This window comes from Vulpes vulpes, chromosome 4 (genome assembly GCF_048418805.1).
Source record: "Vulpes vulpes isolate BD-2025 chromosome 4, VulVul3, whole genome shotgun sequence".
NCBI classification, from domain to species: domain Eukaryota; kingdom Metazoa; phylum Chordata; class Mammalia; order Carnivora; family Canidae; genus Vulpes; species Vulpes vulpes.
Genome location: NC_132783.1, coordinates 95447382 through 95463896, shown reverse-complemented (window position 1 = coordinate 95463896; position 16515 = coordinate 95447382). Strand labels below are relative to the sequence as shown.

General features: G+C 48.3%; 1 long non-coding RNA gene across 1 annotated transcript; it reads right to left on the bottom strand.

Moving 5' to 3' along the window:
• Positions 1 to 1243: 1243 nt before the first annotated feature.
• Positions 1244 to 2099, bottom strand: LOC140598459 (uncharacterized). The gene is made up of 3 exons (XR_012000887.1): positions 1810 to 2099; positions 1575 to 1719; positions 1244 to 1438 (listed from the first exon to the last, which is right to left on the bottom strand). It is a non-coding gene; the product is annotated as an uncharacterized lncRNA (long non-coding RNA).
• Positions 2100 to 16515: the final 14416 nt, after the last annotated feature.

Below are 16515 nucleotides of genomic sequence, written 5' to 3'. Positions count from 1 at the left end.
ACAGGTGTTGCGCTGGGAGGGAGGGGGAGCTGATGTGGAATTACCTCTTCGGGCACTGGCTCCAGAAGGAGGCTTGGCCTTGTGGCCTGAGGGGGTGGCTGAAAATGTAGGGGAATCCTGAATCGAAGGAAACCAAAGGAGAGAATGAGCATGCAGAGGACATTGCAACTTTTTCTGTATTTGGAAGATTTGGAGATTAATAAGATTAACCCAGGTTAAGAAGATTGGCTCTACTGTTTGACTGGAAGTAGTGGTGGCGTAGGAAAAAAAGCCCTAATTAGTAGCATTTGCTGATTGCTGTGGTGTAAATACTCTCACCATGCCTGATTTCCAGCTACCAATTGTTTAACAACCAGCTCACAAATCTTGAATATTTAACAAGTGGTTTCTAAGAGCCGGGAGGAGCTGGCCCCAGAACACCCTGTGTATGAGGCTTTTCACGTATAGCACCAAATTTCTTTATTCATTGGTTCCCAAGAAATTACAAAGCACCCTTTAGGTATCCAGAGCTCTGTCCAGGGACACCAGGCAGTCCCAATGCCTACTTCCATGAGCACACAGATGTGGGACAAGATCATCTCAGAGTGGGATGGAATGACTGTTATAGCAACTTAACTGGGTGGTCTCCAGGCCGCTGTGTGTTGTCCCTTTGGGGTCTAGACTATAAGTCTAGGAAAGAGCTTTGAAGTTGCGTCTGTCCTGACTGGGCAGTTCCTAATGACCTTTGGCAGCTCAGTCCCTCTCTGCCTACTATGAACAAAGAGGAGCGTAGACGCTCGTGCCTTTTTCTGCTGTTATCTGCAATTTGCTTGTACCCTGTATCACATGCTCTTCTTCTATTCCTTGCCTCCTCTCTCCCAGCCGCTGAAGCCCTTGGCCTGGACAGACCCTCGATGAGCATTGTCAAGGCCCCAAGGTATCCCTTGACCAGCTCTGCCTTATTTCCCCAGGTCAGTGTGACAACGTAGTTGAGGCATGGATACTATGGCTATCCCAAGTGCCAGCGCGTGGTTCCCCTGGGCTCAGCTCTTGGGCCATCTTTTCCCCAGCAGCAAACCTTCCAGATTCCAGGAGCAGGCAGTGTCGGGGAGAGCCTTAATGCCCAGGGTAGCATCTTACCCAGGCCTCTTCCTACCTGGGCGTGGGAGTTCAAACTCCTGTCCTTAGCAAATGCTGATGTTTAATTAAGAATTCACGGAGTACTCCCTGAGCCATAAAGGGCTCTGCAAATATTTTTATTTTTTTTTTAAGTAAATTTTTTTTTAATTTTTATTTATTTATGATAGTCACAGAGAGAGAGAGAGAGGCAGAGAGACACAGGCAGAGGGAGAAGCAGGCTCCATGCACCGGGAGCCCGATGTGGGATTCGATCCCGGGTCTCCAGGATCGCGCCCTGGGCCAAAGGCAGGCGCCAAACCGCTGTGCCACCCAGGGATCCCTGCAAATATTTTTAAACACAAGGGTTTAGGTTATTCTGTGCACCTAGCTGATCCATCCACTTCCCAAGTGTCCATCTGGGGAGCCCCCAGGGATCTTCCGGGCAGCACTTTTTGTTGCCCTTGGCCTCCTCTTACCATCTCTTCACAGGGCGGGCAGGATGGGGGACACCCCCACAGGCTGAGCTTCACCGTGCAGACACGGCTTTCTGTTATTTTCTCTTGCACCTGAATCCTTTAAATCATCCAGTGTCTCTTGGTGAGCGGTGGCTGTGGCACGAAGCTGTTAATAATAGATAGAAGGGACTGTCTGGCAAGGAATGGCTGAAGACGGTAATTAGCATTTTAATTTAGGCATTTTCTTCACTCTCACCTCTGGAGACTTGGGTTCGAATGTGAAATTGGGGTCACCGGCGGAGGTTCACCCGTGTTGTCCCCTTAAGCCCCCATGGGTGTTCGTCTTGGTCACACAGGTCGCCACAGCCTAGGGCCCAGTGTGGACTGAGGGAGGCACTGCGCGTGCAGGCTGCGGCGGGCGGGCGGGAGGAGAGGAGGGGAGGGGAGGAGGGGAAGGGGGGAGGGAAGGAGGCCCGGGAGGCCCGGGAGGGCCGGGAGCCCCACACCACTGCGGAGGGCGCAGGGCGGTCTTGGGGAGCGGCTGAGCCCGCGGAGAGGGCTGCGTGGGCGCCCCGCCCCGCCTGTCCCCGGGCGGCGCTGTCGCGCTTTGCCTTTCACAAGCACTAATTTTCTTGATTTTTTTTTTTTCCGAGCCCCCAGCAGCCTGTGATGGCTGGAGTGTTAGAAATAAATGATTTAATGGACTTGTCTTTTTTCTTCCTCTCGTTCACAAAACACGATTTTTAAAGCAACCATCACATGGAAAGTTTTCTCTTTTCTCAGTGACTAAGAGTTGGGGACAATGCTTTGGGATCCTGAGACATCCAAGCTCATCTGGGTTTATTGTGAGTGTGTAGGGGGTGGGAACACTCCCCACAGCCCCTTTCCCAGATCCCCTCACCTCCACCTACTTTGGGGAGGGGGGAGTAGGCAGATGTAGGCGGCTCCTTCTGGGGGACAATCCCGTTTATCTACTATCCCCACTTCTCACATTCAGGGTTGCTCGAAGATAGCCACACACTTTGAAAAATGACCTACATTTTTCCCTTTGTGCAAAAGCATCTTTGATGTATGAGGCAGCCACTCCAGACTCCCAGGGCTTTGGGTCCAGCCAGAGACTTGAGGCTGCATCAGGAAGGTGTGCAGGCCTGGATGTGGAGGATGACGTTTTTGGGGTCCTGGAAGCCCATGGTGATGGAGTGAAGTGCTAGGTGGGATAACCGGCTCTGAATGCTCTAAGCAGAGATGATCAAATCCTATGAGTCTCTTAGGCCCAGTGTTTCTGGCTTATGTGATATAGACATGAGAGTAACTTAGAGAACCTTGTTCTGTCTCTGATATCTTTCACTTAGGAGTATTTGGATTGCAAATGATGGAGAATAAAACTCAAACTGGCTTAAACAAAAACAGGAATGCAGTTGCTTCTGTAAGTGAAAAGTCAAGTAGTAGGTCTAGTTTCAGGTAATGCTTGATCCAGCTGAATTACATCCCCCCAGAACTTGATTTTCCCCCCACTTTTGTACTCTTTTTCAATTGCTTCATTCCAAGGCTAAGTCCCCTCAGAATCATAACATGGTTGCTAGAAGCTCTTTGGACACCACGTTTCTTTGTTCTTTCCAGTGAGAAAGGGAGAAACTTTCTGGATTCTTTTGGGATTCAGTGTCTCTCATTGGCCTGAATTAGGTCATATGCCTTTCCTCGAAACAACTGTGGCCATGGGATGGGCTGTCCACTTGTTTTGAGCTAGTCCAGACCCATCCTGAGAGCTGGTAGTAGACTCGGTCCCATCCAAACTGAAAACAAGTCTGCTCCAAACAGGGAGGATGAATCCTCCCAAAAGGAAATGGACTTGAAGACAATGATCAACCTAAACCCACTCCATCCTATTTGGAACCACCCTCTTTCTGTAATGGAATTATATAGTCACACACTCTGCCATGTCGCTCTTGCTATTGTTGTTCTTTCGCTGTTCAGTTAACATAGAAGCTTAGATTTTGCGGTGCATGTGTCTTTGCAGCAGCTCCCACTCTAATGGGCTAAGTACACTTCCCCACCTCATTGATAATGAACTTGTCACATGACTCACCTTGGCCAATGTAATGTTAGGGAATATGATGTGAACAGAGGCTTTAAATCTATATGGTTTAGATTGGCCTCTTGTACTTCTTCTAGCTGCCATGAGAAGGGCATGCCCTGTATAGCCACTGGTCCTAGAATGTAAGACATGTGCAGCAGACCTGAACCTACCCTGTGGCCCAAAGCAGAGCCAGCCAACCTTCAGACTACAGATAAGAAAAATAATTATGGTTATAGGTCACTGAGATTTTAGGGTCTTTTTTGCATGGCATTATCACAGCAATAGCTGACTAATGTCAATAGAGGTTGCTAGGTTAGTTAAATCTTTGGCGTTCTGGATGTGTAGGGGTTAGGGGGAGTATCAGAAAGGAAATTAGAGGATTCCCTCAGAAAATCCCCCTTTGCTCTCTGGAATCTAGACGGATGTCTGGTCTTACTTCTGGCAGAATGTCCCATGCCTATTCTTGCCAGGGGGCCTGGGAGAAAGAGGCTTCTTTTGGGGGGAAGATGCCAGAATATGGCCTAAAAGAGCACTGAGACCCCATCCCAGCCCACCCTAGCCCCGAGTTCTGCTACCTGTTCCCTGATGATGAATGAAGGAAAAACCAGGAGATAGAAGGCAGAAAAAACAAGGACAGGGCCTGGGGAGCATGTTCTCACAGCAAGCCCAGGGCAACCTCTGGTCTGGGCTAATTTTGGCTCCAACATAGCCTCTTGACTCTTAGCCACTGTGCACAGTTGGCACATTCCTAGAAAACAATATTAAAAAATATTTTATGTATTTGAGATAGAGCGAGAAAGAATGAGCATGAGCTAGGGGTGAGGCAGAGAAAGAGAGTGAAGCAGACTCCTTGCTGAGCAGAGAGCCCAGTATGGGGCTAGATCCTGAGACCCGGGGATCATGACATGTGCTGAAGGCAGACGCTAGCCAATTGAGCCACCCAGCTGCTCCTAGAAAACAGCATTTAAATTAAAGTTTTATAATTTGAAATGCCTATAGCAGAATCTAGTTGGAGGGGGAAGAATTGAGGACAGCTTGCAATAGCAAGTATTGACTCTCTATCTGATTTCCTAACGATAGGCTCACCTACACTATAGCAGCCACATTCACTGAGTGACAGATTAGGAAGCACTGTCACACTAGTCTCAAAACATCTGTGAATTTGAGTGGAGGGAGGAGAGCTGGGCTCAGAAAAAGTAAGAGCCTTGTCTATGTGAGCAATGATGAGTTCTGTCCTCCTCTGGGCTATGGTCCCAAGCTACCCTGCAGCCCACGACGACTTTGTTGAGGTCAGGTTGTTAGGTATTTTCAGTTCCTTCCCTGGTTTTGAGGTGTGGTGGGTTTGGAGAAAGGGGTCATTGCCTTAAACCTTGGTATTTGCTAGGATGATGCTGGTATCAGCAGTCCCTCCTGGAGTCCAGAGTGGCCAGACTGGTGGGTCTTCTCTGGCTCTGAAGGTCCAGGTCTCTGTTGATGCTGGAGAATGAACTTGGGCTCTGGATAGGTATGCCAATCCAGGATCTACCACTTGGGCAAGTGCTTTGCCCCTGCAATCCTTAGTTTCCCAGAATGTGTGGCCCACAGTGCCCATTCAACACATGGGAGTCACTACATATGTTGTGTTTAGAATTGCTAAGCTGGTGGTATGGTTAAGAGCTTGAATTCTGATGGCATAGTTGGTGGAGCAAGCAACTCTTGATCTCAGGGTTGTGAGTGTGAGCCCTACGTTGGGTGTAGAGATTATTTAAAAAAAAAGAGAGAGAAAAAAAAAGAGAGAGAGAGAGAGAGAGAGAGAGAGAGAGAGCTTGAATTCTAGATTCAGATTCCCTGGGTTGAGAAGCTGGAACAACCTCTTACTAGGTGGGAATTTTCAAAAATTTCATATAATGTCTATGAGCCTTAGTTTCTTCCACTGTAAATGGAGATCATATTAACAACTCACTCTATGTTGTACAGGCTTCATTCTACTAATTCATGAGTAAGTTTAAGCCCTGAGTCTGATACACATAAAGTAAGTGCTACATACATGTGGACTGTCATACCTTATCTATGACTTCTATGATTGCTATCCAGTCAGGCACAGATGCCTGAGATGACCTTGGCATGACCCTTGGCCTGCCTTCAGCCTTTCACTTCTCTCCCATGGCCCCCACCCCCACCCTGAACTAGTGCTCTTCTCACCCTGATGGGGAGGTGTGAAACTGGAAGTGAAGGGACAGAAAGGAGTTGCAAGATGAAGCTGAGGACAGGGGTGTGTGGGGGGGTAGGGTGTGACCTGAAAGTCCTTCCCCAAGGACTCCACAGCTACTGGTCAATACTTCATTGACTTCCACAATCGCTTCATAATCTCTACATCTCTAACTTTAAGTGGGGGGTCTTTGCTGCACAGCAAGGCGTTCCTATGGCAACCTCATGGCAACACAAAACAGCCATTCTTCCTAGAAAGGACCACCTTCTCCCCCTGTCTCCTGGAGAAGCATAGCTGTGGTGGCCCCCTGGGAGCCTTCAGCACCTTGGACAGAAGACCATAGTCGGGCCTGCTGCACCTTTTCTAACTCACTTCGCCCCAGGGCTTTACTCTGCAAGATGCAGCTGGCCGGTAGTTTGTTTAAAAAAATATTTTTAAAATTTTATTTTAATGTGCATTTATTGAGGGTCTACGATGTCCAGCAATGCACCAAATGCTGGCTGGGGACCCAACAATGTAGAAGACAGACAGAATCTGCCTTTAGGGACTAGAATTCTAGCTGGCTTCCGTTCAAGGAAAGGGAAAAGGAACAAGAAAATTTCAGCCACTCCTAAGCACTATGAAGAGAGTGCAGCAGAGGGAGACTGAGATGGGGGTCCGAGGCCTCTCTGGAGATGCCTGTTTCCATCTACACCAAGCCCTGAATGCAGCCACACAATAACCCGAGGAGGAGAGTGAGCATAGGGGGAAGGGACAGCAAGTACAAAGGTCCTGAGGCAGCAGTGAGCCTGAGTGTCTGAAGAATAGGCAGAGTCTGGAGGGTCTGGAGTGTTGGCAGGTAAGGTGAGCTGGGGACTCCATTAAGGATGTCTCTGTGAACTGGGGTCAGAGGTCTGCATTCTATTTTAACTGTAATGGCAGTCTTTTGGGGGTTATTTAAGCAAGGTAGAAACATGGCCTAATACAAGTGTTCAAAAGATTTTTTTAGAAAAAAAACAAAAAAAAAAAAAAAAAAAAAAAAAGATTTTTTTAGGATTACTTTGGGGCAAGCTGGGCTTCTTACCCTTCAAGGTTCCCCTGCCTGGGAATCCTCATAATTACTGAGTAAAGTGTGTTTGTCTGACAAATACAGCTTTCTGGAGCTAGTCTTCCTTGTACTCTGGTAGACTCAGAACTGTCTTTCCAAGAACATAGCGGTCTTCTCCTCACCCAATGTCACCACTGTTAGCACCACCCTCCTCTACCTGACTTTGATATTTGTGGTCACTGACAGCAAAGCCCTCACCCCCAGGCCTAGTCAATCAAATTCCACCCCACTCCACACCACCCCAAGCCATTGAGGTTTATCCATGATGAATGGGCAGCCCTGGACCAATGAATCCTTCAGCCAGCCCAGGCCTGAGCGCTCAATCTCTCATAACTCTGTGTTAAGGATGCGGAGTGGCAGCTGAGACAACCGGATAAAGGATGAAATAAGGAGCCTGATAAGTGGGATTGATGTCTGTCCTTGCTTAGACTGGGCTGGAGGAAGGGCCAAAGAGGACCCAGGGTGAGTTATTACCCTTCCCAGGGCATCTAGGGTGCAGGCTGACTTCAGCCTGCATGGCAGACAGGCTTCCATTGATCCCTGGCCTCTTCAGAAATCTTGGTTCCAAGGCTAGAGAGACGTCTCTACATTCTGGTGATTTGAGAATTTGAGAAAAACAAAATGCTTTCTTGGAGGCTACAAGGTGTGAAATGGGAGGATGCATTAGATGCTTCATGGGCCTCTGGGAGGTGGGAAGATAGGAATTGAGAGCCCCACCTTGAATCCCAGTGGAGGTAGAAAGAATTCTTTTTTATGCATGACAGAAAACTGAACCAAACTAGCTCAAGCCCAAAGGGACTGCATTGGCTCACACAGCTGAAGAGGTCAGGGGTTGTTCCTTCTTCAAGCAAGGCTCAATTCAGGACTTCCACAATGTGACCAGCCTTCCTTTATTTTGGATCTGTCTTGGAATAGACTTCATTCTTAGCAGGGTCTCTCCTCATTGTTCCAAGATGGCTGCTGGAAGCTTCCAAGGTCACCAGCTTCCTTACTCATATACAGTGAGAACTGAGTCTCATTGGTTCTAATCAGGTTGACATTGGTCATGTGCTCCTTTATTAATTTACCTGTCACTGTGCAATGGGAAATACTGATTGCCTAAGCTAACCTGAATTCATCCCAGAGCTGCCTGTGGGGTCATTTCTACCCGAATGCATGGCTAGGAAGTTTGGGGTTCTCTGAGAAAGGGGGAGAGGGGGAAATGGATGGTGGAGAAGCAACAAACACATGCCACACCACAACTCAATCGAATTTCTTACTATTCCTCAAACTATACCCTCATCTCTCCCTAATCACTGATCCAAAACCATTCGTGGGGCAGCCCGGGTGGCTCAGAGGTTTAGCGCTGCCTTCAGCCCAGGGCATGATCCTGGAGACCCGGGATGGAGTACCATGTCAGACTTCTTGCATGGAGCCTACTTCTCCCTCTCTCTCTCTCTCTCTCTCTCTCTCTCTCTCTCTCTGTGTGTCTTTCATGAATAAATAAATAAAATCTTAAAAAAAAAACCCAAACTATTCGTGGAAGCTCCAGCTCTATCCCTCCATATGTATCAATCAGAACTCTGGTTGCAAGGGAATGAAACCCACTTAAAACCTAAAGGAATTTGTCTCACATAATTGTTTTTTTTTTTTTAATTTTTTTTCCCACATAATTGTAAAATCCAGAGGTAGTGCTGGTGGCATTATGTCTGGGTGGTTCCAGGGACTCTGTCATTGGTATTTGGTTTCTCTCCATCTCTCAGCTCTGCTCTCCTCCATATGACTTTACCCTTAGGAAGCTTTCTCCAACTAGGGGAGGGATGGCCCCCACAGTCCAGATCCTCATCTGGCTGGTTTCCCACTGATAAGCAGAAGTCCCAAGGTGATTTTCATTGGTTCATCCCTGACCAATACTGAAGTAGGGCAGGGCTGGCAGGAGTTTCCTGGCCAGGCCTGGATCCTGTGCCTCTGCACATGGGAGGAGGGAGGTATCCCATCTGACCCACAGGGACTGATGGAACCAACAAATCCTCTTTCCAGAAAAGAAGGCCTAGAAGACAGCAGACAAGACAACAGCATACAGTGCCCCTGCAGTGACTGTGTTGCTCTGTGCTGTTCTCCAGGAACACTACCACCTCCATAGAAATGGGGGGTGGAGGATGGGAATCACGTCATCTTCTTCTCTGTGGTTAGTAGGTGCTTAATAAATCTTGCATAACAAACACAGAACGCAGCTTGAAATTCAATGCTGAAATCACAGCTACTGAAGATTGGAGGAGCTACCTACTGGAGCAATTCACAAATCTCATTTTTAGGAATTGCATCTAAACAAGAGAGGGGTGAGGATGTGGAAGCCCAGAGAGATGAAGCAATTTTCCTAGGTAACACAGCTATTAACGGACAGAGCTGAGACCCTCACCTATATCTGGCTGACTCTAAAACCCCTGGCTTTATCTCCTACTCCTGCCTCAACCAGCCCCCTGCCCCAATGCGAGCTCCAGGGACCGGCAAATATCAGGTTTATTGTCCTTAATATGGTCTTTCTCACCAGCCCTTGGAGTATGGGAAAACTCCACTTAGGCAAGCACCTGGACTTGTTCTGGGGGAAAGGGACAATGTTGCTACCTCCTGTGACAGAGTCTTTGCACTTGCTGTTCCCTCTGCCTGGAACACACTTTCTGCAAGTCTCAGCTCCTCTATCAGCTCCCCTGGGAGGCCTTTCTTAAGTAGCTCCCACCATAAACATCCCCGTGTGTTATAGCACTACTCACAATCTGAAATGTTCCTATCTGTAAACTTGCTTATTATTATTATCTCATGTCCTTAGAATGGTAAGTTCCAGGGAGCAGGAACCTTGTCTATCTTGTTCAAGGATGTGGGATCCTTGGAACCTAGAATAGTCCCCAGCACATAGTAGGTGCTCAGGAAATACTTTGACAACAGGAAGGGTGAATGAATGGCCTCACAGAGTTCACCATGTGCCATTCTGATTTCTGAATTCATCAAGTCTTTCTCATATATGTCCTACATTTTGGGCTGGGACTTCATTTGGCATTCTGGCTTATCTGCTACCCACCAGTCTTCAGACTGAGTTTCTGGAGTACCAACCAGGGCAGAAGGCTTTTTTGCAAGCAGTGCTAACCTGCATGCTAAGGCAGTGTCCAAGGGAAGGGCTATGTACTGATTTGCAGGAGAAAAGCTCCAGTGGGTCCCCAGAAGCTCATCAGTCTGTCCCCCCTGGTTGTACATTGCCCACGAAGGAACTTGTAATGGGTTTGATGGTGGCCCCACACCACACTGCTCTTCCCGTGGTCCCTATAGCAGGATAGGGTGGGGCGGCCGGTTGAGAACTGCTGTGTTTGCTGATCTGTGGCTCTGGGAGAAAATGAGGGCTTCTGAGTCTCTCCTTAGTCACTATGAGGCCCGTGGCCATGTCCCCACTCCCACGATCATGGTTTGTTTTACTTGGACCCTCCCCAGCTTCTCTTCGCATCTCCACCTTTGCTGCCCCCACACTTATTTCTCTGTTTTTATAAAGAGCGAGGTCTCTCTGCCATGCTGGATTGGAGGGGCCAAACGACTAGTCAACTTACCTGGGCACAAAACCAAACCTGAAAACTGAGAGGTTGGGCATGAGTTAACCCCTGCCTCTTCCCCAGGAAAGAGGTGGAAGGTAAAATCCAGAGCATTGATAGCACACCAGGTGAAGCCAGGGGAAGGGGAGAGGACAGCGGTACATCTGGAATAGAATCCAAATGTCTCAAGAAGGCCCAAGAAGCCCTTGTTGACTGCTCCACCTCCCTTCCTGTCCCCTGAGCTCTAGCTCACTGGTCTCATTGTTCTGCTCTCTTCCCTAGGCTCATTGCTTCAGTCACTCAGCTGTTAGCTCATGTACCACCCAAGCGTGCATCAGAATAATGGGAGAGCTAATTGAACCCAGATCACAGGGGCCTGGGAATTTGCATTCCTAATTTCTCAAGGATGCTGAAGCTAATGGTCCAGATAGCCTCTGACTTAGTGAGGCTTGTTTTGATCCCTCTGTTTAAAGTTGCCTGCTGCCTCCACTATGTCTTTCTCCATGACAACCCTCTGCTTAGCTTTCTTGGTTTTCCATTATACTTCTCTGTAATTACCTTTTGGGTTTTGTTTGTTTGCCCCTCTGCCTCCACCATGATAGACAAACATCCATAAGGCAGGGACATGTTGTTTTCCATCTCCTGAGTACCGCAGCATTAGAACAGTGCCTGGCACATAGTAGAAGCTCAATTAATATGTGTTGGATAAGTAAATGATGAGGTCTCCCCACTGGGAGCTCCAGGCCTCCCTTTGCACTTAGGGGAAAGGTCTCAGGAAATCTGCCCGAATTCAGCATGATGTGTGGAGCCACTGTGGTGATAAAAATTCTGGAACTGAATGAACGTTCCCTGCCCTCAGGCACACGCCCCGCTAATGAGCCGAAAGAGGCTATTTTCAAGCAGCCAAATGTTGCTTTTTCACCAGTCCGTAATTGTGCTTCTGACACTTCCTCAGGCAACATGGAAGATGCAGGCAGAATTATTATTATTGTTGTTGTTGTCCAATATTTATTATACACATTGTGTAGGATGAGACATTTCCCTCCCAAGTTCTAATCAGTGTCTCATTCTCTGCAAACAGTCTTGTGAGCAGCCTGTAAAACTCACAGTATACTGGAGACTCCCAGCACATCTGTTGGGAGCTTGAGATTCAAGGTGGCTTCCAAGCCCTGTCCATCAGCAGAGAGCCCTGGAGGTCTGGGAATGGACAGGAGGCTGAGAGCACCCACAGGCTGTTTTAAAAGCTCTCATCAAATTGTAGAATGCAGAGCGATCGAACTTTAGGAACATTTCCATAAGTAAATGGTTTCTGGTCTCTTGCTGCTTTACCGATGCCCCTGCCCTAATGTCTTCTTTAACATCCAGCAGCAAGTCCCACACACAGATCAGTGACAGAGGCAGGACCACAAACCATCTTGGAAAGCTAGGGCATCTATGTGTGCCCTTCCAAGCAGGGGGTGGTGGAGCAGGGGACTGAGAGCTGAGGGCACAGACAGGAATTTACAGCCACTGTGACATGCCCTCCCACTGGTTAGTGGTGGCCACCTGCCCTCCCTCCTAGACAGCCCCTGCTCCCTGCCCCTATCCAGGAATGATTGCGGGGTGGCCTGGGGCCTGGGGGAGCTTCCACGGCAGACACACATTTACTGCCTAACGGGAGGTAGCAGTTGGGATGGTAATGAGCATTGCTGCTAATTTGGAGAAATGATTTAGCACCAGGAGGAGCTTGAGAAAACAGCTCCTGAATAGAGACAGCGGGCAGATCCCCCACCAGGCAGCAGCTCCGAGCACCCTTCTCCTCTTGGGCATTTAGTTCTGACTACACAGGGAGGGAATGAGAACATGGGCATGGCCTCTTTTGGAAGGAGAGCAGAATGCAGGCACCAGCCCTGGAGCTAAAGAAGGGGAGCAACCTGCAAAATACAGGTTCTTCCCACCCCACAACAATGGGCTTGTGGTGGACAGGTGAACTGCCAAGCCAGGGCAAGGAAAGTGTGCATAGGTCATGGCCCAGCCACCTAGCCAGTGGGACACACCTGTGTGTGGCTTCCTCTGCTGCAGAGACTAAATGCAGCACTGGGTGGGCAAGTGCTGCACACGTTTGTTCATCCATTCAACAAATATTTATGCAACACCTACTATGTGCCAGGTGTCACTTGGGCCCTGGTGGCCTGGTGGACACGTCCACTGAGGTCTCTGCTCATGCTCCATGCTCCAGTGGGGAAAGAAGAGGACAATACACAGGTAAGCAAATACATGAATAAGATAGCATCAGATAACTGCAGTGTAGAATATAAAACAGAGAGATGGGCTGGAGAATGCTGGGGAGGAGGAGGGCAGCAGAGGGAGGTGGCATGTAAGCTGTGACCTGAGAGATGAAGAGAATTTGGGGAGAGAGTATGCCAGCCCAGCAAGGGCCCTGAGGTGGGAACCAGTATAGAATGTTCCAGGTTGCGGTGGGGAATGGAAAGGAGGGAGATGATGGAAGCAGAGGGAGTGAGAGTATGAGAAGGATTCAGCCATGAAAGTTTATACTTCACTCTAAGTGTAGCAGGAAGTCATCGGAGAGCTTCAAATGCAGAATTCCAGCTTCTGGTTGACATTATTAAAAAAACACTGACGCTCTTTCAGAATGGAGAAAATGGGTAGGAAAACCCAGGAGGCTATAGTGAGACAGGAGGGGGCTCCAGGCAGGGAAGAGGCCAGGGTGGAGGTAAATGACCAAGGGTGGCTAGGGTAGGTTGGTGGGGGGGGGGGGGGGGTGTGGGGCCAGCAGCGCCTGCTGATGGATTGCAAGTGGGAGGGGACTGAGGCGACAAATGTGCAGAGCTGGAGCCTGAACCAGTCCCGAGGCAAGGGCCCATGTGGGAGGAAAGTGGGGGGTCGGGGGCAGGTTGGAACCTAACTGGACACCTAACTCAGGAGAGGGGGCCCGGGAATCTGTATTTTTAATGATCTGAGACCCAGGTGATCCTGGTGAAGCTCTGAGCTCTCAAATTCCAACTCTAAAGGCTGAATTCTGTATGTATAAAAAACATAGCCTGGAGGTTTTCTGGTTGCCGAGTAAGGGATCAGGATACAAAAATTTAAACATAGAAACCCGCCTGTCATTCCACTTGTTACTATTGTCTCCCCATGAAGCCAAGAAAGGGAAGACCCCATAGTCTCCTCCTTTAGCAAGAATGGAGGTGACTTTCCTGGGCGCCCTTCCCTCCCCAAAGGCCCCTTCTCTTCTGACACTCTGAGATTTGGAAGGTAGAGGGAATCTTTGAGATGCCTGCTGCCCGAGTGCGAATGGAGGAAATGGGCAGATAAGAGGCTGACACCTCCAAACTATCAATGATTTCAAGGGTCCCATGCAAGATCTTGGTCCTACCAGGAGGTGATTCTCAGGAATCAAGATGGCAGTCTACCCTCCCAAGGTTTGTTTTCTCACATAAAACAAATTTGGAGTTTGGCAGTGTAAGGCTGCTAAGACCATCTGTTGTCATCTGGGATCTGGGTTCTTTCTGCTTGTCCACGGCCTTTCCTAGCATGTGGCTCCTATCCTGGGTCACCTCATGATTCAAAGTGGCTGCTGGGCTTCTGGTCATCACATCAGGCTGGAAGGAGGAAAATGGAGGAGCAAAGAGCTTACATTTCATTGGCCAGAATTTTGTGCATTGACCATATGTAGCTGAAAGGGAGGCTGACAAATGTAGGGGCTTTTTATCCCCTGAGCCCTTTCCCCAGGATTCTGTAATGAGAGAAGGAGGAATGGATATTGGAGGCCAGTTAGTCATCTCCATCCATCCCTGGAGGTTAATAGTGACTCCAAGTAAATAATGTCAAGGCATTCCTCTGCTTGAAACTCCCTGAGCCTCCAGTGACCTCTGCTCCTTTCATCCCAGCTGCCATGGCCCTGCTGACTCTTCCCCCACCTGCCCCTTCCTAACCCATCCCCCACTGCTCTCCTCCTCCCTCTTCACTGCTGTCAAATTCCTTCCGCCTCAGGGACTTTGCACTTGCTGTTTCCCCTGCCCTGAAGTCTTTCCCCCAGGATGCATGCACAGTCAGCTCACCTCCTCATGCAGGTCTCAGCTCAAATGTCACCTCTTTAGAGCGGCCTGCCCTTTCCCTCGTAGCTGCTTTCAACTCCATTAACCTGTTTTATTTTTCTGAAGCACTTGGTACAGTCCAAACTTATATGTTTTATGTTTATGCTCTACACAAGGAGGGAAACTCACTTTTGCTCCCTGCTCTGGGCACTACCCGCTCATACACAGGTGTGGTGTGTTCGTCTTTTGTGCTTCCTTCATGCGATGGGGTTGGCCGTAAGAAGGCTCTTGCCAAGAGGCCCCACTTTAGCATGGCCATTCAGGTTAGGACTACTTGGTCACCGCCTCACTTGGTATCACCCTGTGGAAGGGGCAGCTCCTCGACTTGCACTGTGCCTGTCTGCTCATCTCAGAGGAAGGGCGATTATTCACCTGTGCTTGGCCGCAAATGTTCAAGCTTTCTCCAGTCTCTCTGCCTGGGACTCAACAGACATCTTGGAACACCTAGTTACCTTCACCCTAGGGATTCCCTCTGCCCTCTCTTCTAGGCTGGCTCTCTTGGTCCCCATGCCTCCTGGTCTGTCCCGCCCCCCCCCCCCCCCCCCCCCCCCCCCCCCCCGCCTCCCCTGGTGTTGTGGAGCACAGGCCCCAGAGGCTTCCTGAGAAAGAGTGGAGAGATTGTAATTGTTTGAGTTCTTGAGGCCCACAGATGCCTTTTTTTTTCCCCTCTCATTTTGCCTAGGTATAGACTCTGGTTCAGAAATAACTTTGCCTAGGTATAGACTCTGGTTCAGAAATAACTTTCTTTCAGAATTTTGAGAGCATTATGCCATATCTTCTAGTCTCTGGAATCTTGTAGGCTTCTCTTTTTGCCCCCAAGCTACTGAAATTTTGCAGCAACATGCTTTGTTTGAGTTCTTGAGGCCCACAGATGCCTTTTTTTTTTCCCCTCTCATTTTGCCTAGGTATAGACTCTGGTTCAGAAATAACTTTGCCTAGGTATAGACTCTGGTTCAGAAATAACTTTCTTTCAGAATTTTGAGAGCATTATGCCATATCTTCTAGTCTCTGGAATCTTGTAGGCTTCTCTTTTTGTCCCCAAGCTACTGAAATTTTGCAGCAACATGCTTTGGTGTGGGTCTGTTTTCATGTATTGTGGTGTGAAATTTGGATCCTTTCAATTAAAAAAATGCATGTCCTTCATTCCTGGGAAATTTTCTTGAAGTATTTCATTTATAATTTCTTTCTGTTTTCTCTCTTCAACTCCTATTACTCAGCTCTTGAATCTCTAGAATTTTCAATGTTCTTACCTTTCCTCTCCTGTTTTCCATTTCCTTGTCTCTTCACTCTATTTTTCTGGGAGATTTCCTCACAATTTCCTTCTAATCCACCTATTCTTTTTTAAAAAATCATTTCTTTCTGCTTTTAATTTCCAAGAAATCTCTTTTCATGCTCTATTCTCTGAATGTTCCTTTGATTAGAGCTTCATGTATGTAATATCTCCTCTTAGTTCCCTGAGATTATTAATAAAAGCTTTCTTTAAAAGCTTTGCACCTTGCACTGGCTTATTTCTGTATGTTATATCTTCAGTTGGTCTGCTTTGTTCTCTTTATTCCATGACAGAACTGTCCCTCAGATGTCTGGTGATTTGTGGCTCACCAGATCACGATTAAGTAACAAAATGCTGATTAGAGACTCTGAGATTTTGGTGGGCTACCAGAGGGGGAATCCACCAGTGTCAGTGCCTTGAGGTCTTTCATTTGGGACTGGTCAAACTCCTCAGGGAAGCTCTTTCAGTCTCCTCCTGGGGAAGAGGTCTGGCTTGGTGGCTTCTGGAGCTGAGTAGGGGAAGGGAGCTGGGTAGTGGTCAGAGCATGCTATATCCCATTTCAGCCTCCTCCTGAGAGAATAAGCTCTGGACTTTTGCTGGGGAGATGAGAGGCAGTTACCCAATGGCTTGGAGTGGGTTGGGAGTATGGATTCTCACAGATTACAAAAGCCTTTGCTCTATTCTCCTTG